The following is a 20,209-nucleotide window of genomic DNA, read 5'->3' on the forward strand; positions in this document are numbered from 1 at the left end:
GAAGGCATGAAAATGCTCTAAAGCCCAAAAGCTGGTAGAAGTCAAAAAGGCATCAACAACCTCCCTTTAACAGAGATATACTCATTCCTGGAAATTGGTATCCCCTCCAAAATAATAATACTTTCCTGCAAACTAGGGATGGACAAAGTTGCCAGTTCCAGTTGTTCCCAGATCGTTTTTTCCTTTCACTTTTTCATTTTATTTCCAGTTCTTTCTGTCTCATTTATGAAGAAACATGTGAATTTTTGTAAGTTCTGAACAAATAATTGACTGAACAAAATTTTCACCTTCCTGCACCAGCCAAATTCAATAGCTTTTCCCTGCATAGAAAAGAACTTCTTGTACCTGCTCCCATCTAGCTGTTAAACATACAGAGGAGCTTGTAAGGAAAAAAAAATATCAGCAATCTAAATTCAGTAGTACAAATATGGTTGAATACATGGGGATTCAAACACAGATGTTTAAAGGCTAAGTTCTTAAAGTCTTGTGCCTGGAGGGGTGTATTTCTTTTAATTTCTCCTGCATTCATGCAAAATCTGCAAATTTCTGCAATGACAGGAAGGAAAGAACTTGAGATGTACTTTCCTTCCTATCATTGCAGAAATTTTCAGATTTTGATAAGTTCCTACCAAAACCTCCAGACCAAACCCCCTCATCAAAATCCCATTCTTCTTAACCATAAAGCACATCCTCTGTTGGATTTAGCAATTATGTGTGAGTCCAGAAATTACATTGATCAAGTTGAAGTAAAATTGTCACTAAATCCCATTCCAAGCGAGGGGACTAAATTATAAGCAACTAGTTCAAAGGCCTGTTGGTTTAAATGGACTTAGGTCCAAAACAGAGGTACTGTTAAATGCATCATTGTCTCTCTTGTGGCTTTATTTTCCTTTAAAATAGGTGCTAGAAGAGGGAATGAATCTGAATCAGGACAATGACATGGAAAGCTTAAATCTCTTATTATTATGGCCCTGTCCAAGCTGCCATTTGCTACCATTTAAGAAGAAAAGAAGACGCCATCATTTCTCTTTCTATTATTCTTTAAATTGAATGGCACATCTAGTTTGCCCTTTAGTTGCAATTAAAAATAGCTCAATCAGGGCCAAAGTGTCTTATTCAACACCATAGACCTGTAAGAATCAGAAAGTGCCTAATAATTTGTTGTTAGAATTACACACACAAAATCCCCTTATATCTTTAGTTACAGACATGGAAACAAGATTATTATTAACAAAATGAATACCAAACAGTGCAGCCATTTCTTGAAAATCAAGTTGCTTAAAGTGGACTCCAGATTTCTTGTATTTTGCACTGAAGGCAGTGCAACTCTAGTTTAAACAATACATTGATTGTTGTTTAAAATGTTCAAATCCTGAAGAATTGATATGATTCTCTGAACATAGCTTGCTTGCTTGCTTGTTTATTTATTTTTATACCACCCAATTGCTGAAGTTCCCTGAGCAGTTCATGACAATTAAAGTCATAAAACACAGGGAAAAAAAACTGTGTCTAGCAACTTCGCATTTGGCTTTTGTTTTGTGTGGCGAGATGGAAAGCACTACACTGGAGAGAGCAAGATCACTGTGTAGATTTGAAAAGGCCCATGCGGTTTGCCATAGTCACAGTATGGAAGACAGAATTTCAGCAGGTGCAGCTTTTCTCACCTCTCTGACTGGCTGCAGCACTTGCCAAATTCCCCTTTCTGTGGCACTTACCATTAAGGGCACGGAGGCCCCATTTGCACTGTGAGCTGAAAAAAATTCACAGCCTGACATCTCTTGTTCCTTTTCTAAGGATGAAATTCCTACTGCAGTGACTCTAACTCTTGTGGAACAGAATGAACCAAAAATTTCCAGAGAAAATGCATTGAGAGAGACGGGGGGCAAAAATGTCACCTTCAAACCAGCGGAAAAAGGAAAGGTTCATCTCTAAATCTAAGTCCATAAGACACATTGCATTTATTAATTAAGCTATAAGGATCGATACCTGAGACATTTCCTGTGGATTAATGACTATCTGGGAGGAGCTGATGGGCCTGAGGTGCAGCTGAGGGCCATTAGCACCAATCAGTCATCAATTCCCAGGAAATGCCCTAGGCCAAGGTCACTAAGTGACTGGATTTATTTTATGGAAGATGATAACAATAACAATATTTGGTTTGTCTCCTCCCAGTCCTTCCTTGATAAATGTTCCTTCTTTTTAATGGAACCAGATAAATTCAAAGTCATTGATATTACACAAATGAAGAGTTACTTCTATTGTACGAATAATTCAAAATCATTTAAAAAGAAATAAAGGTATAGATATTCTCTTGGTGAAAGTGTGATTGTACAAGGTTGCCTCCTCTAGCCCCCATCAGGGTAATGCATTGTTAATAAGAGCAGAACCCCATCGTGAGGCAAAACACCTCATAGGCATGCTAATTTATTCAGAGCATCGTTGATAGATTAGCCTTCTAAGAACCAATTTTATGACCCACTGCACCAGCAAATAAATGGTTAAGATGGGGTACAGTGCAGCATAGTGAATAAGACCTTTTGTATCCTTTCTTAGAGTGAGCCTAATTGAACATGGTGGGACTTAGGTCCAAATAAATATGCATAGGATTGTAGTGTAAGAGTGGCTGTGTTCACACATAACAACAAGCCATGCTGGAATCTGTGTGGGCATGGCTTGACTTGTGTTAATTCATCATCCATGGTGAGGCAAGCCACGTTTGCTTTCCATGAATCCACACAGAGAATCAATAGTCTATTGTAATGTGTCCACACTTCACCACTGTTTGTCCTTATGTGTGAATCCAGTTATAATGTTTTTCTGTGGTTTCCACACAAGAGCGGCTTTGGCAGTAGCAGATGCTCCACCCTCCATTTTCCACTGGCAGCACTCTGGTTGGCTGTCTCCACACCCCCCTTTCCTCTTTGCATGCGTCTCTGATGCCCAGCTGCCTTGCCACTCCACCTCTTCAATGCCCTGCTGCCAGTGAGATCCGGTCACCGCATCATGGGGCATCAAGATGGCAGAGGAGCAGGACACCCGAGAGGCAGCAGGCCAACAGAGTGGCAGGCTGACTGGGCATCAGTGAGGGAGGGGCAGGCAGGGGAAGAGAGCACCTCCCGCACCAGCAACGGCAGGAACAGCCTTGTCTCGCAATCCTGCCTGGGCTCTGAGCTGGACTGGATCAGCACCTCGATTGAGGCAAGTCCTGCAATTGCTCCAGACTGGGAGCGAGCGGGCTCTTCATGTAACAACCGCCCTTCACATGAGGCCCATGTAGACTGTGCATGGACATTGGCATCGGGGCAATCCCCCTGCCCAGCTTGTGTCCCCTGCTCTGTCACCCCCCTTCCCAGCTGTGGTACAATGCGAGGCAGCTGCTTTCCCAGGTGGACACCCATGTGGGCATCCTTGGGAAGTGTGCCTGACAGGACATGCTCCCTCCATCCCTGGCACCACTGCCTGTCCTGCTGCCTTCTGGGTGCTAGGCTGCTGGCGGGAGGCAGCCCCAGCAGTGTGTGCAAGTCCTGTGCACAGGGAAAAGCACCGGGACATGTGCAGTGAGGAAGAGGTGGGGTGTGTGTGCGGGTGTTTGGTGCATGCTGATGCATTGGCAGTGAGTGTGTTGCTCCTGCAGAGCAACAGCTCCACCCTCATGAGAAGATGGAGGGTCTGCAGAGCAGTAGCAGGGTGAGGGGGAAGTGGTGGCTGGCTGAGAACATGCCTGGGAAGCATGTGGGCCACTGGGGGAGAGGCAGGTGGGGCAGGCAGGAGCAGTACACACTGGGATTGGCTTTCCTCCATATGCACACACAGGGGCTGATAGGATATGTGCCACCATATGGAGGGAAGATGGAGGCACATGGAAGCGACTCATGAGTACATACCAAGTGACTGTGTGCACACAGGACTGAAGGTGAGATCCCATGCTGCACAGTAACTGTGTGACATTGTTTAGCTTGATGTGCGAACACATCCAGTGTGAATTGACAAGATGGTTCAAACTTCCGTGTGTGTGCATGTGCACCTGTCTGTGGTTTAAAGTTGTTACCTGGGTTCATGGACCAACCCAGGGGCTCCAGCTGGTGGAGTCACTTGCCAGCAACTATCAGCTACTGTAGCACTGCACACAGCATAGATATGCCACTTCAATGGCTAGCACAGCATTAACAGAAAATCAACCGGCAAGTCCAGGGAGACCCAGCAGAGAAAACGGAGGATACGTGGACCCTCCTGAAGGCACACTGACCACAACGGAGGCATGTTTATGGAAACAGTGCCTGATGTGCTGGTGTTTTCTCGCTGACAGTAGCACAAGGAACCGGTCAGCATCTCATCCTGTTTCCTCATCACTGATTAATGCTCAACTTCCAGATTCCTTTGCATGAATCTGTGCTTTAAAAGATCCTAGTTCCCCAGAGATGCCCCCGAATTTCTCCCCACCAGTCCTTCACGGCCAGATAATGTTAGTGGGTGTAGCCACATCCACTGACACAGTTGCACTGCTGCTGCCCATTTTGCTTTCCCTTTTGTGGAGAGAGGCATGGAGAAGGAGACTCAGATGGTGCCAGGAGGGGCAGCCCTATTGGAATGCCAGGGAAGCCCACCAGGGGGACCGACACAGTCATGTTCCTGTATCTTTGGAGAGAAGAGCTGCACAAAAAGACAGCTCTCCAAAAGGGAGAGGAATTTCCGTGTATTGGACTAGAGGACATATCTATGGAGCAATTTGTGCATGGTGGATCTTTTTTTATTTAGGCAGCTAAGTGGTCCCCAACCATTTCTGTGCCCCACAACCCTACAAAATGTTTGATTTTTGCACACCCGCTACAAAAGTAATATCATATTTGAAGATAAAGAAGTCAAATTTCTAATTTTTTAATCACAAATTGAACAATATACAGTAGTGAGGGTGAAAACTTGAACTCAAAAAAAGCTTTTAACCCAGTGCAATAAAATAAAATAAAAATCGAGCAATTTGAAAAAATTGTATACAGTAATGCGATCTCAATTGTGAGCATAAAATCCAATGCCTTCTTTGTTTCTGTTTCTCATTCACAATTTTGTCAAAATGTGGAACTTTGCTGATTGCAATCTGCAAGTCTGCCTGTGGATTCAAGCAATTCCTCGATTTTGTCTTGATCTACAAAATGCAAACATGCCCTGAAATGCCACCTCGTACCCCCTGGGGCTGCAGGCACCCCAGATGGGAAGCTCTGCTCTAAGCAGGTTCTACTTTTGGCTCTGGCCTCTTGGCAGAGTGGCAGAGCAGCAGAGGCACAGGCTGGGAGTGGCCAGGGGACTGGCAAAGGCAAGGTAGGAGCTGGGCAGAGGAGCAGAGGGCAGGAGCAGCGGAGAGGAAGGGGGCGGGGCCAGAGAGGCTAGAGGGGCCAGGAGGGAGCAGATGGGTGGGGCGTCGTCCCTTGTCTGCGTCCCTTGGCTGCGGCCCGGGCTGTCCGGAGACTCCCTTCCCTGAGACACAGAGATGTGATTGTTTGTTCGTTTGTTTTGTTTATGCTGTGCTGTGCTGTGCTTTTCTTCCAATTTAAATTTAAGTTTATTTTAGCCTTGTGTGTGTGTGCGAGTGGGTTTTCGTCTGGGAGAACTGGGCGAGTGAGAGGAACTGCAGGACAGATAAGGCAGGGGACCAAGGTAAGGTCTCGGGAGGGATACCGATGGCAGACCAGGAGATGGCCTTGGCGGGAGTCACGGGTGTTGCTGTCCGCTGCGAGAGCTGCAACATGTTCACCCTTCTCCCCCAGGAGAGGCAGGGATACACTTGCCCTCGGTGCAAGTTGCTGACCCTGCCAGAAGAGGAGGTGAGGTGCCTGAGGGCCGAGAGAGCTCTCCAGGCCCCCCCCGGAGCAGCCCCCCTCTGGACAGAGGGTTGAGGGAGAGGCCACGGGAGGAGCAGCTGCGGAGACATGGAGGCATGTCACCCACAGGAGGAGGAGGCCAGCACGGCACCAATCTGGAGCTGGGAAACAGGTTCTCTCCACTTGGGGAGGCTGGGGCTGATGAGGCCTCGGGGGACCAGCAGGACCCCCAGCCTGGGACGTCAGGCCGCAAGAGGGCCGCTGTGGGAGAGGCGAGGGCCAGGGCACGGCCGCCCACTAGCATCGGGAAGGTACGGCGGTGGGTGATTGTTGTTGGGGACTCCCTGCTGAGGGGCACTGAGGCAGCAGTGTGCCACCCCAACCTGGAGACAAGGGAGTTTTGCTGCCTGCCGGGCACACGCATCTGGCATGTGAAGGACAGAGTGGAGCGTCTTGTTTGCTCCGGGGGTCACCAGCCGCTCCTGGTGATCCATGTGGGCACAAACGATGTGGCCAGGCAGGGTGTGGTTGGGACCACCAGGGACTTTGAGGCCTTGGGGAAGAAACTCAGGGAGCTGAAGGTCCAAGTGGCCTTCTCGTCAATCTTACCTGTCCGGGGATTTGGGCCAGGAAGGGACAGGAGGGCCTCTGAGGTGAACAACTGGCTTAGGGTATGGTGCCAGAAGGAACGCTTTGGGTTCCTCGACCACGGCACTTATTTTCTTGCCAATGGACTTCTGGCAAGGGATGGGTTACACCTCACGAGGATGGGGAAAAAGTCCTTTGGAGATGCCCTAGCGAGCTTCGTCCGGAAGACTTTAAACTGTGCCGGGGGGGGGCGGGGTTCAGGCCCCCCAGTAACATGTCTGCACTGGACAAATGTGGGGGGAGGATCAGGGCTCTGCAGGGACTGACAGGACTACTGACAGGGTTTTAGAGATACTGCAGGGACTGACAGGACTACAGAGAGGGGCCAGGTATCAGGGAGGATGGGAGGAAGGAGGAGGCTGGGAACTCCAAGGAAAGGAAGCGGTGGGAAGGAGTTGAGGTGCATGTACACCAATACTAGGAGCATGGGTAACAAGCAAGAAAAGCTTGAAGCTCTCCTGGGAATAGGAGGGTATGATCTGGTGGGAATCACAGAAACTTGGTGGGATGAAAGGCAAGTCTGGAATGTGAGAAAGGACAGGAAGGGAAAGAGAGGTGGGGGCATGGCTTTATATGTCAGGAAAGGGATAGGATGCAGTGAGATAGAATGCAGCACAGATGAGGATTCGGTAGAGGCAGTCTGGGTGAAACTTAGGGGTTTTGACAGGGAAAGAGACCAGACAGTGGGGGTATGTTATCGCCCTCCAGGTCAACTTGAGACCCTGGATGATGTCCTGACAGGCCAGATTCTAAGGATATCTCGGGGGAGAGGCACAGTAATTATGGGAAATTTCAATCTCCCGGATATTACTTGGGAGACTCACTCAGCGGTGACAGCCAGGTCATGTCGCTTCCTAGAAGCTATAGAGGGAGGGTTTTTCACACAGGGGGTCCGAGAGGCGACGAGGGGGGGAAACATCCTTGACTTGGTCTTGACCAATAGGGAGGAGCTGATAGATGAAGTACAGATTAGGGGAGCTCTGGATGCGAGTGATCATTCCATCCTTTGCTTTGAGATCAGGGGACTGGGGACGTGCAGCAGGTCGAGCACTAGAAGCTGGGACTTCAAGAGGGCCAACGTTGGCCAACTGAAGGCCAGGCTGGGGAAAGTCTCCTGGGATAGGTTACTGGAAGGTAGGCGAGTTGAGGAGGGGTGGATAGCACTCAAAAGGGAGGTTTTGGAGGCGCAAGCCTTGACGATACCTCTAGTCAGTAAGGTGGGGAGGCGGAGGAGAGTGCCTCCATGGATGCGAAAGGAGGTGGTTAGAGGGATTAGATGAAAGAGGAACCTCCATAGGAAATGGGTACTGGGGGAAATAGACAAAAGGGTATACCGGGAGGAGGAGGCCCGTTGCAGAAGGATTCTTCGCAAGGCTAAGGCTGATTACGAGCTGAGACTTGCCAAGAATATCAAGAGCAACAAAAAGGGCTTCTTTCAGCATGTAAATAGGAAGAGGAAGGGGAGACAAGTGGTGAGACCACTAAATAAGGAGGAAGGAGATCCAGTGACTGATATGAGGGAACAGGCACAGATGCTAAATGACTATTTTGCCTCTGTGTTCTCCCCAAAGCAGGAGATTAGATGAGGCTGGGGACTTAGGGGCACAGATTAGAGTCACCCCCCCTTGAAGTCGAGGGGCTCCTCAGGGTATTGGACATTACAAAGGCTCCAGGACCTGACGGGTTACACCTGAGAGTACTTAGAGAGTTGGCAGGGGTTCTCTCACGCCCGCTGGCCTCCATTTTTGAGACCTCGTGGAGAACGGGTGAAGTTCCAGAGGACTGGAGGGTGGCATCAGTGGTCCCGATTTTCAAAAAGGGTAGTAGAAAGGACATGGGGGATTATAGACCAGTTAGCCTTATGTCCATTGTAGGAAAAACAATGGAAAGGCTCATAATAGAGAGAGATCTAGTGATGCTAGATAGGGGAGGGAGGCTGACAGCCGCACAACATGGCTTCCGCAAAAACACGTCCTGCCAGACAAACCTTGTGGAATTCTATGACAAGGTTTCGAGATGGCTAGATGGAGAGGATGCAGTGGATGTGGTATACCTGGATTTCAGCAAGGCCTTTGACGAAGTGCCCCATGATATCCTGCTGGAGAAACTGAGGAGTTATGGGATACACCAAAGCACTGTCCGGTGGATTAGGGCATGGTTGACTGACTGAAAGCAGAAGGTAACCATTAGCGGGGAACCATCGGGATGGCAGCCAGTGACAAGCGGGGTCCCCCAGGGCTCTGTCCTGGGGCCGATCCTGTTTAATCTTTTCATTAACGACATGGAAGAAGGGGTGAACAGTCTGCTGATCAAATTCACAGACGACACTAAAACTGGAGCAGTGGCCACAACTGAGGAGCAGGTGTTCCAGATCCAAAAGGATCTGGACAGATTATGGAAGTAGGCAGGAAACAACAGGATGGCATTCAATGTGGATAAGTGCAAGGTCTTGCACTTGGGGCATAGGAATAGCTGTCATAAGTACAGGTTAGGTGACAAGTGGCTGGAGAGCAGCACTTGTGAAAGGGACCTCGGGGTGCTGGTTGACTGCAGGCTAAACATGAGTCAGCAGTGTGATGCGGTGGTCAAGAGGGCGAATGCCATCCTTGGTTGCATAGCCAGAAGTGTGGCTTCTAGATCAAGTGAGGTATTACTACCACTCTACACGACTCTGGTGCACCCGCAACTGGAGTATTGTGCTCAGTTTTGGGCCCCTCATTACAGAAAGGATATAGCCAGGTTGGAGTCAGTGCAGCGTAGGGCCACAAGGTTGGTGGCCGGTTCGCAGGGGATGCCGTTTGAGGCGAGACTGAGGGAACCGGGTCTCTTCAGCCTGCAGAAGAGGAGACTCAGAGGGGGTATGTTGGTGACATACAGGTATGTGAGGGGATGTCACATGGAGATGGGTAAAGACCTGTTCTCCCCTGCAGAGGCAGGCAGGATTCACTCCAATGGAGCAAAGCTCAGGAAGCCAAGGTTCAATTTGGATGCCAGGAAGCACTTCCTGACAGTCAGGACCATGAGGGTGTGGAATGGGCTTCCATGAGAGGTCGTTGAGGCCCCATCAGTACGGGTGTTGAAGGATAGGCTGGACGTCCACATGGTGGGCATGTCGTGAGCGGAGCCGGCTGGTGCCGGAGGTCAGACTAGATGGCCCAGGAGGCCCCTTCTGACTCGCTCTGTTTCTATGTTTCTGTTTCTACCAGGTCAGACTGAAAATTCCTTAGAATCTTGGCCTGGAAAATGCATCTTCACCTGTGCTACAAAGGTCCTTCAGCCATGTGCTTGGTTCCGCTAGCTGAAATTGTTGTTGGAGGGGCGATGGAAGGGATGGACACTCATCTGGAAAGACTTGCTGTAACACTGAACCAGTGAAGTATTACAAGTGGAGATGGGACAGTCATTTTAGAGATTGCCTTAGCAAATGATGATATATAATAATGTTAGCCCTCAAAAAGTCCTGTTGCAGGAAAAAATTCATCTCAGAGAGCCAGAAAGTCTGCCAGAGTTCTGGTATCAGGGCTTAGACAGCAGGCAGCTATGGCTGGACCTCTGGGATCATGGCACCAGACAGGGATGGAGGCAAAGGCAAATTGAAATACAAGTTGAAGCAGTTACCTGCATATTGGTGACACCTCCACCCATACCTCCAAATAACTCCCCTCAGTGGTTTCATGTAGATGTTAAATAGGACAGGGGGAAAATAGGACCCTGAAATACCCTATGGCATAACTGCCATGGCACAGAATAATTCCCCAGCACTTCCTGGAATTGGCTGGCCAAGTAGGAGCAGAACCACTGCAATGCAGTGCCTCCTACTCTGAGCCCAGCCAACCTATCCAGCTGCCCTACTTTGGTCAATGGTATTGAAAGCTGCTAGGAGGCCCTGCATTTCTCCCAGGAAAAGCCATCCCAGAGGGCAACCAAGGCAGTTTCCATTCTAAAACTAGGCCTGAAGAGTGATTGGAATGGATCTAGATAATCTGTTTCATTCAAGTGTGCCTGGCACTGTTCAGCCAGCATCTGGCTCAAGCACCATGCCCAGGAAGGGCGTTGGCCACTGCCCTGTAGTTCTTAACATCCTCTGGATCCAGGTTGGGCTTTTCCAGGAGTGGCCTGATCACAGCCTCTTTTTAGAGAGGCTGTCACCACTACCTCTCTCAAGGAAGTGTTTACAGCTTCCAGGACCCAGATAAAAATCCCTTCCTTAGTTGTTATAATGGGTCGAGCACACAAGGGGTGGGCTGGTCTTGACCAAGCACCTTGTCCACGTCCTCAGGTCTCATTAACTCATGCTCATCCAATAAAACAGCTACTGCATCATCACTTGCAGGACGACGATGATGATGATGATGATGCATTTTTTCCTCTTGTGAAGAACCCAAGATGGGATACATAGCTCTATTTTATCAGCCCAAGTGTGGTGCTCTTCAGCATCATGCCACCAGAGGGTGCTGTTTCAGGGCTTCAGATCCTGACAGCTAGAAGACAAGGTGTTGCATGATTTCACAGACGTGGTTACCAGTTACCAGTCGGATGCTGCCTATAGGATCACTAAAGAATTCACAGAACTGCAGTTGTTGAGACAATGGAAAGCAGCTAGAGAATCCTTCCCTAACCTGATCTCTTCCAGATGGGTTGGACTACAGCTATCATTATCCCCAGCCAGTGAGCCCAATAGCTGGACCAGAGTGGGGTATGCAGGCTGGGGAAGGCCGAGTTAAAGAATCGTGCTGGAGACCACACTGAATACAAATGATACACTTCATTCAGAACTGCATGGGGTCTGTAATAAATCTGTAAAATCATGGAAGCAGCTTGATTTCTACAGTTCTTCTAGCATGAGAGATCCCAACTCTACCAATCAAAGGCACTGTGCAGCTATTCCTTAAAAAATTAAAGGAGGATGCATTAAAGAGAAAGACAGAAGTGGTGGAGAAACCCAGGAGCATTAGAAATGGAAGATACCCACACTGTCTTGGACCTTTTGTAAAACAGTTTGAAGGAGGGTGAAAGCACAATAAAAGCCTTGTCTGGAAGCATCGCAATGCACTTAAGCACCCACTGCTGGCTGCTAGTCCTAGGTTCCCACCCCTATCCAGTCCACTTCCTGGGAGTCTCTAAATGGGATCAGGCCAGGCAGGAATTGCAAAGAAGCATATGTTGTTGCCGAAATTCCAGTGGAACCTGTTCTAGTTGGGCAAGACTGAGTGTGGAGCAGAATATGATCATAGGAACATGAGAGAGCAACTTCTGTGATCCAGAATGCTCTCCAAAATTGGAGCACAGTTTTTAGATCACAGAGATAGTAAGTGAAGGAAGGATGTTTACATCATTCCTTCTAGGGAAACTGCCATTTACCAAGCATCTTCTTTACTTGTTTAGCCCCAAACTGTGTTAGGTCATTTGAACATCTCTCTCTGTCCCCCTCATTCGCTCTCTCTGTGCCTCACTTTCCTCATGGGGTTATTGCATGGATGAAATGTGATAATGCCTATAGGCTACCCCAGATGGAGGAAGGGGTGGAATACAATGTCAACAACAATTTAATATAATTACTAGTTTTTATTAATAGCCGAAAGTACTGGCACATTGCTTTAAATCTAAAGGAGTGAAGTTCTGGAGCTGTCCTGATTTGGCCTCACATCTCAGGGTTCACAGAAATCCAAAACTAAGTTCTGCAGCTCCTGTTCTCAATAAATGCCAATAATTGAGACGTCTTCCTTTATCCTATTCATGCCTGGAAATGCTTCCTTTATCCAGGGAGAATACCTTAAGGAAAGATCGTCTTTTATCACCTCATCTGATCCTTTGAAACTTGTCTTTGCTAACATGATTAGTTCCAGAATTAAATCTATTACTCAACAGAGGAATCAATAAAGGCAGCTTTAACCACTCCACCCAGGTTCAGCCAACTGTTGGACTTGTGCATGGGAAGCTGAGCACTAACATTTATGGTTCAGTGGCATCCAGTCTTTTCTGAAGTTAAGTGGTCATATAAAATGCATAAAGCTTAACACTTGGAGTAAAAGTATTTTCTACAGGAGGTTTGTGGTCAACTACCAGCATTTCACAGCTTAGCCAAATGGTATTTACATAATGAGAATTCATGTGGAATAGTTCCTCTTTCATCCACACAGATTATTAAAGGGCTGACTGATTAGTTTAAGGCTCAGTCCTTAAATATAGACAAAAAAGGCCTAAGATTCCAGCATGTTAGGAGTTGTGCCCCTAGTCAAGCAAACAGAGAACTGATACAATGCCCTGAGGAGCAATTAGAAAAATGCTCCAGCATTAGATAAAGTGTTAATCACAGTGTTCAGGACAAATTCCAACTCAAGTAATAACATTTGACACAAATTCCCACTTGCTGCCGCCACCTTCTGCAGAAATTTGGTTTGTAGTTAAAACACCCCAGTATGTGGAAACAGTTTGGTTATCTATTTCCAACTTGGACATTAGCTTCTTATTTGGCCCCTTGGACAGGTAAGAACCAATGCTTGATGAGGTCAGTTTTCACCTAATGTTGTTATGTGCTATCAAGCCTATGTGGTAAATATACAGAGTTGCATATTGTACAATTTCTATGTGAAATTACAACTGGTAAATTATTCACAGTATTTCCATTTTTGCTGTACCACACTCTGTGTATAGAATGCAGTCTCACACTCTGGTTGGCGCTTTCCCAGAGAGTAGCTCAAGACACACTGGCTGGGTTCAAATAGCACACCAAACCATGGTGGGGATTGGATTTTTTTTAACCACTGTTGTTCTGTCATGTTGTCTGAACCCAGTCATGGTATTTCAACATGATAAGTTTGGTCTTTAGAGAGCATGGTGAGAAACAACAGCTTATTCTAAAGTTTCTCTGTAGCACCATGTTTTTATCATGTCTTCTGAACCCAGGATCTTAGTTTCCATGGTTATGTTAGGAACAATTTGATTGTCTGTCAGGTAGATCATGGTTAAAAAACCATGGTGGCCATGCAGGGTCGCTTGCCAAGTTGTGTGAACACAGTCACTTTGTGGCACTCAAGAAAAGTAAGCTGCTTTGGGGCAGTTATGGCTATCAAATGCAAATTGGTGGTGCTGGCCATTTGTGTATAAAAAGACAGCAGTCATGACACTCCATGTAGGCAGAAGGCAGTGGTTGAAAGACAGTTGTCTCCCATGTTCTTTTAAACCCATTAGCATAACAGGCAAAGTACCGTTCTTACTTGTTTAGCCTGCCTTTCCTCGGAGGCTTAAATCACCTTCCCACTGATGAGGGAACGGAATATTTTTTCTAATACTCCCAAGGCTCAAGCCTATGCATGTTTAGACAGAAAAAGTCCTACAACTCCCAGAAGGCTGACTGTGGGTTGCTAGGAGTGTGTGAGCATGCATAGGATTGCACCTCTAATTATTATAATTATTATCCTTATGGTAACACTTAAAAACTGCTTTCCCTTTTTTCACTGAGATGCTTGAAGCATCTAAAAACATACAAAATGAAATGTACCAATGAAAACAAGTTCTATAACAGAATTACCAATACTAAAGGATTAAACCCCTCCTAACACATAATACCTCATCTTGGATGCAGCTTAATGTGGTAGGAGGTTTGAGGCTGTCAGAGAAGCTGAGCGCAATTGTGCCAGGAGGCCAGAGTGTTGCTTTCATAGGATCTCCCAAGGCAGAACCCTAAAGCAGAGACACCAGACTTCAGAAGTAATGGTTTATATCAGCAGAAGGGAAAGGGTCCCTGTAATTGTATGGGGTGGAGAAATTTCTGAAGGACAGCTCCTGGGCAGCAGCAGTAGCTGAATGCAGCACTAGCAGAGGATCTTTCACAAATAATGGCAGTAGCTAAGCGAACTCTGGTTAGTACTGCAGGGAAAAAGGCAATGGGAAACCATTTCTGAATCTTCTTACCTGTAAAATAATATGCTGAAACGATACTAAATGAAAGAAGAGATATGCCAAAAGATGAAACCCCCAGGTTGGAAAGCACACAACAAGCTACTGGGGAAAAGCAAAGTCATAAAGCAAGAAATGGAACAGCTAAACATTGCAGTACTTGGTGTAAGTGAACTAAAGTGGACTGGAATGTGATATTTCCAGACAAACACAAAGTATTTTAATCTGGAAATGAAAAGTTCAGAAGAAATGGAGAGGCTCTGATACTAAGGAAGAATGTAGCACAAGCATTAAGAGGCTATAATGCAAAATCCAACTGAATACCATCAGTGAGAATTACTAGAAAACCTATCAACATGACCATCATTCATGTCTATGCTCCAAAAACAGATGCTGAAGAAGAATCTGAAAACTTTACTCATATGTTCAAGAGGAAACTGATAACACTCCAGAAAAAGACATGCTGAAAAGCATAGGTGACTGGAATGCAAAAGTAGGAAACAAAGAAGAATCATGTTGTAGGAAAATTTGACCTAGGGGTAAGAAACGAAGCAGAAGAATGACTCATAGAATTATGTGAAACCCACCATTTGTTTATCTCAAATACATACTTCAAGCAATCAACTGGATGTCTGTATACAAGGCCATCACTAGAAGGCCAATACAGAAATCCAATAGACTATATAATTGGATACAGGAGATAGAGAAGCTGTATACTGGCTGTCAGAAAAGACCAAGAGCAGATTGTGGTAATGACCATGAACACTTATATCAAAAAACAGAGTCAAGCTAAAAAAAAAAACCAGTAACAGAAAGATATTGCCGAAATACAACATCCTTAAGGAATTTAAAGTCCACATAAAGAACAGAATTGCATTAATCAACTTAACTGACCACGAACCAGAAGAACTGTGGTCTGTAACCAGAGACATTATTAATAAAGAATGCTGAAAGACAATTCCTTTAGCAAAAAGAAAGAAAAAGCCTAGATGGATGACAGAAGAAACTCACAGTTGCTAAGGACAGGCTAAAAGCAAATGCAAAAGGTACCAGAAATAGGGTCAAAATCCTGAATGCAACTTTTCAGTGACTATCATATTACAATGACTAGTGCAAAGAAATGGAAGAGAGCAACAAAAGGATACCAATAAAACTATTTCAAGTCACAGACACTGAATCAGTCCAAATCCAAACAAGAAAATGTCAACAAATATGAAAACAACAACACAGCAACTCACAGACTGGAAACACTCAATATACATTCAAGTCCCCAAGAATGGAGATGCAAAAGAGTGCAGCATCCATAGGACCACTGCACTGATTTCCCACAGGAGCAAAGTGATGTTCAAGGAGTTGCAACAAAAAATACCCTCCCTGGCATGTGAAATATACCCTACATGGTATGTGAAATACCTGGAATTCAAGCTTGATTCCAAAAAGGAAGATGCACTCAAGATCATATTGTAAATATATGTTGGCCGCTGACAAAAATGCCAGTCAAGGCTATGGTTTTCCCAGTTGCAATGTATGGCTGTGAAAGTTGGACCATAAGGAAGGCTGAGCACCGAAGGACTGAGGCCTTTGAATTGTGGTGCTGGAGGAGACTCCTGCGAGTCCCTTGGACCGCAAGGCGATCAAACCGTTCAGTGCTAGAGGAGATCAACCCTGACTGCTCTTTAGAAGGCCAGATTCTAAAGATGAAACTCAAATACTTTGGCCACCTAATGAGAAGGAAGGACTCCCTGAAGAAGAGCCTAATGCTGGGAACGATGGACTACAAAAGAAGACGGGGACGGCAGAGGATGAGGTGCCTAGATGGAGTCACTGAAGCAGTTGGCATGAGCATAAGTGGACTCCGGGGGATGGTGGAGGACAGGAAGGCCTGGAAGAATGTTGTCCATGGGGTCGCGATGGGTCAGACATGACTTCGCGACTAACAACAACAACAACTGGAGTTCACCAAAAGAATTTTAGAAAAACAATCTATGCTTTATGGACTACAGCAGAGCCTTTGACTGTGTGGATCCAGAGATGTTATGGATGGTTCTGAACAAAATGGGGGTGCCTCAGCCTCTGATTGTCTTGATGTGTACCCTGTATCATGGACAGTTAAGCTAATGTCAGGACAATATGGAGAAACAGAATGGTTTCCCATAAGCAAAGCTGTCAGACAAAGGTGTATTTTATCCCCCTATCTATTCTATCTGTACACAGAACATTATCTTAAGGAAAGCTGGATTAGAATCCGAGGAAGGAGTGAAAATTGGTGGAAGACATACCAGTAATTTAAGATATGTAGATGACAGCATACTATGGGCAGAAAGCAGCAATGATTTGAAATGACTCTAGATGAAAATGAAAGAAGAAAGTGCAAAAGTAGAATGGCAGCTGAGAAAACAAAGTGAGCAAAAACGTTAAAAAAACATACATCCTGACTACCAAAAACAAACAAACAAACCCCAGACCTTTACTGTTAATAAAGAAAAAAAATGAAACCATGAAAGATTTTACAAACCTCAGCTCAGTCATCAATCCAAATGGAGACTGCAGCCAAGAAATGTGAAGACAACTGAGACTTGGAAGGGCAGCAATGAAGGAAAGACATCAACTGTAAGGACATGTCACTGACGACTAAAGCCAAATTCATCCATATCCTAATCACTATGTATGGGTCTGAAAAGTTGAACAGTGAAGAAAAATGACAAGAAAAAAAATAATACATTTGAAACCTAGTGCTGTAGGAGAGCTTTGAAAATATGTCAGACCCACAAAAAGATGAACAAGTAGGTCCAAGATCAAATCAAGCCAGAGCTTTCTCTAGAAGTAAAAATGACAAAACTGAAGGAGTCATACTTTGGGCACATCATGAGATGGCAAAACTTCCTAGAGAAGACCACCACACTAAGGAAAGTTGAAGGCAGAAGACAAAAGGGAGACAAAATATGAGATGGTTTGACTCCGTTATGGAAGCCATAGCCTTGATTTACAAGAGCTGAGCAGGACTGTCATGGACAGGACATTTGAGAGGGGTTTAATTCACAGGGTCGCCAAAAGTCAGAGATGACTTGATGGCACATAACAACAACACATAAATCACTTAAACAGCAGTAAAATCAAAGGTTGACCTGAAAAAGAATGTTCGAATTTCATCAAAACACAAGCAAAACAATCTAACCTCCCAAGGCAATGAGTAGCGGATATGGGGTGCAGACAAGGCCTTCTCACCCCTTGCCAGCAAAATCAGAAGGAAATTACATGTGCAAAAGCTGCATCAGCTTATCTTAAAAAAGAGGATTTTAAAGAAACCTCAGTATTCATTTACAGTACCTTTTGCTAGCTGGAAGAATCAAAAGATGTTGAATTATGTGCTAAATCACTAAGATCAGAAAATCGGTATGGTGTGAAACACCATGTTTGAGTGATGAAAAGCGTGTTAAGATACCACAACTTTTTCCATCTTATCATTCTCCAGATATATTGGACTGTAACTCCCAGCATCCCCTAATCAGCACAGCTGCCAGGGAGTGCTGGGAGTTGAGAATCCAGCACATCTAGAGGGTATTGGGCTGGGGAAGGCTTTTGCACAGGGTTCTGAAATATCGATAATTAATTTCCATGCTGACAAAAGTTGTTCAAACATGGAAAATAATGGGATACATATGTATCTTTGTGCAGAGCGCTAAGAAGGGGAGATCTGAAACATGACTGCAATCACTGTAAAGCAATACATCTACCTACTTTTGTAAGTAGCGGTGATAAGTGATCCTATCATGTGTTTGTGTGGGGTTGGACCACTGCATGCTGACTGAGGCTGCTCCCCTAACCAGCGAGCACAGGCTGCTTGGGGGCTTCATGAGTTACCATGGTGCAGGCTCTTGACCTGGCATTTCCTTGGCAGTTCTCAGCAAAGGTGCACACTGATGACATTCTTGACTTACTCAGGGTGGTGCTGGCCATGGGATGCAGGTTTACCCTCTCCTCTGCATCTGTCACTAATGGCCACCACTCACTCCTCCCGGCCATTACACATAGCAGCTGGGTGGTACCTCTAATTTCTCCCATCCTCATTTTACACTAGTCTCAGGGCAAATTGGAAAAATTCCCACAGCAACTTGTGGATATGGCTTCAGTGGATCCATACAGTGTTTGTGATTTGCTGTAATGAGCCAAAACCCTATTTCATCAGAAACCCATAGCTCAGAAGTGCATAAAGACCCAGGTTTGATTGCTGGCATTGCTTGGTTAGGCAGGAAAAACTGCTGGTCTGTGCTGATGATACTTGGCTAGATGGACCAACAGCAGCTTATCTTCCTATGTAACCCTACTAGGAAATCCACCCGCATCGAATGCACCACTGCTAAATCCAGTTTCAGAAATACTGATATGTCTGGCAAAACATGCAACTGCTCCTACACATCTCAAATGTGGCACAACTCCAAGTCTGGGCTTGTGAACTAGACCTTAGTTTGTCCTTTGAAACATGTATACAGTAGGTGTTTCTTGCTGTGACACTCATCCTGCAGAACTAATCTGTTCTAACACTCTCCTTTCCTAGTCAACTTGACTCAGATGGCGACATGAACATGCAAAGGCACATTGATACTAGAGGGGCCTGACTGCTATAGCATTCACCTGTTTCCTAAATGATCTAGCACCTTGGCATTTAGCTTCCAGATTGGGGCCAACAGCAAAAGTAAATCAAGATACCAGGTTTACATTAAATGTCCATCAAAAACGAGCAGATAATGGTAGTTGCTTAAAACACATGAATCAGCTCTGCTCCTTCCTCTTACATATGTCTCCAACTAGGAATAATATAGGAATTGTGATTAATTGCCTTTTAACAATCAATTTTGGCCAGCTCAAGTATTAGTGATTTCATCCTGTGTTATAAAATCTGCCACCTCATTTTTGCCCTATTTTTTTTTTTTTCTAATGCACCGGGCATGCAACAACAGGATTCCTGCCCTGTCCTTCCTGCCCGCTCCACCTTTTAAGTCTTGTACTCATTCTATTTGTCTGGTTTTTCTTCATTCCTTCTGGCTTGTTTCAAGTCTCCAGTTTTTGCCATTTGCCGCACACAATGGATACAATGGTTTTGCTCTGCCAGGAGGGGGGGCATAAGGACTGCGCAGAGGCGCCAGCTGTGACCTGAGCCCAGGAGACATCGTATTTCAGCCTTGTGACACGTTTCACCCTTTCATGACCTGGTGCCTGCACTGCACAAGCTGTGCCTTAAAAACAGAATTGCTATTTGTCAGTCAAACGATGGAGGGGGTGCGGCAGGAAAGGGGGGAAGTGCAAGAGCTCCCTTGTGAGGAATTATGTACTTCAGTGTCTACATCTTAGTGGAATAAAAAAATTACCAAAACAGGGAAGGCAGACACTAACTTTTGAAGGTGATTTTATTCTCCTTTTAAAAAAAGAAAATATCAAGACCTAGCCATATCCTCCCCACCTGTTCTCAAGAAAAAGAAATGTTTTAAAATACATCTAATCCTACTGCATCTATGCAATTGTCCAGGAGGCACCTGAAAGCTCTGAATAATCTGCACTTCTTTAATGAATAATGTTCTGGATAGTTATTTGTAAACAGTAAAACTTCCGATGCCTAAGAATAGCAATAGAAGTTGAAAAAGTTGGCATCAATTATCAATACCCATTGACCATCCATGCTAATACTGCAATTGCTAACCATTTGCAATAGCTTTTAGGAAGCATGTACTTGGATGTGTCATAAGGATCCACAAATCTCTCCCATATTCGCTTTCATACTTCCAAAGATTCCTGAAGGAGGGCATCCTGCAGTTTAAAGGAGGATTGGTTTTTTAAAATAAGAATTTTCCAAA

Source organism: Varanus komodoensis, unplaced genomic scaffold, assembly GCF_004798865.1.
Source record: "Varanus komodoensis strain SLA01 unplaced genomic scaffold, ASM479886v1 scaffold20_1, whole genome shotgun sequence".
Classification (NCBI taxonomy): Eukaryota; Metazoa; Chordata; class Lepidosauria; order Squamata; family Varanidae; genus Varanus; species Varanus komodoensis.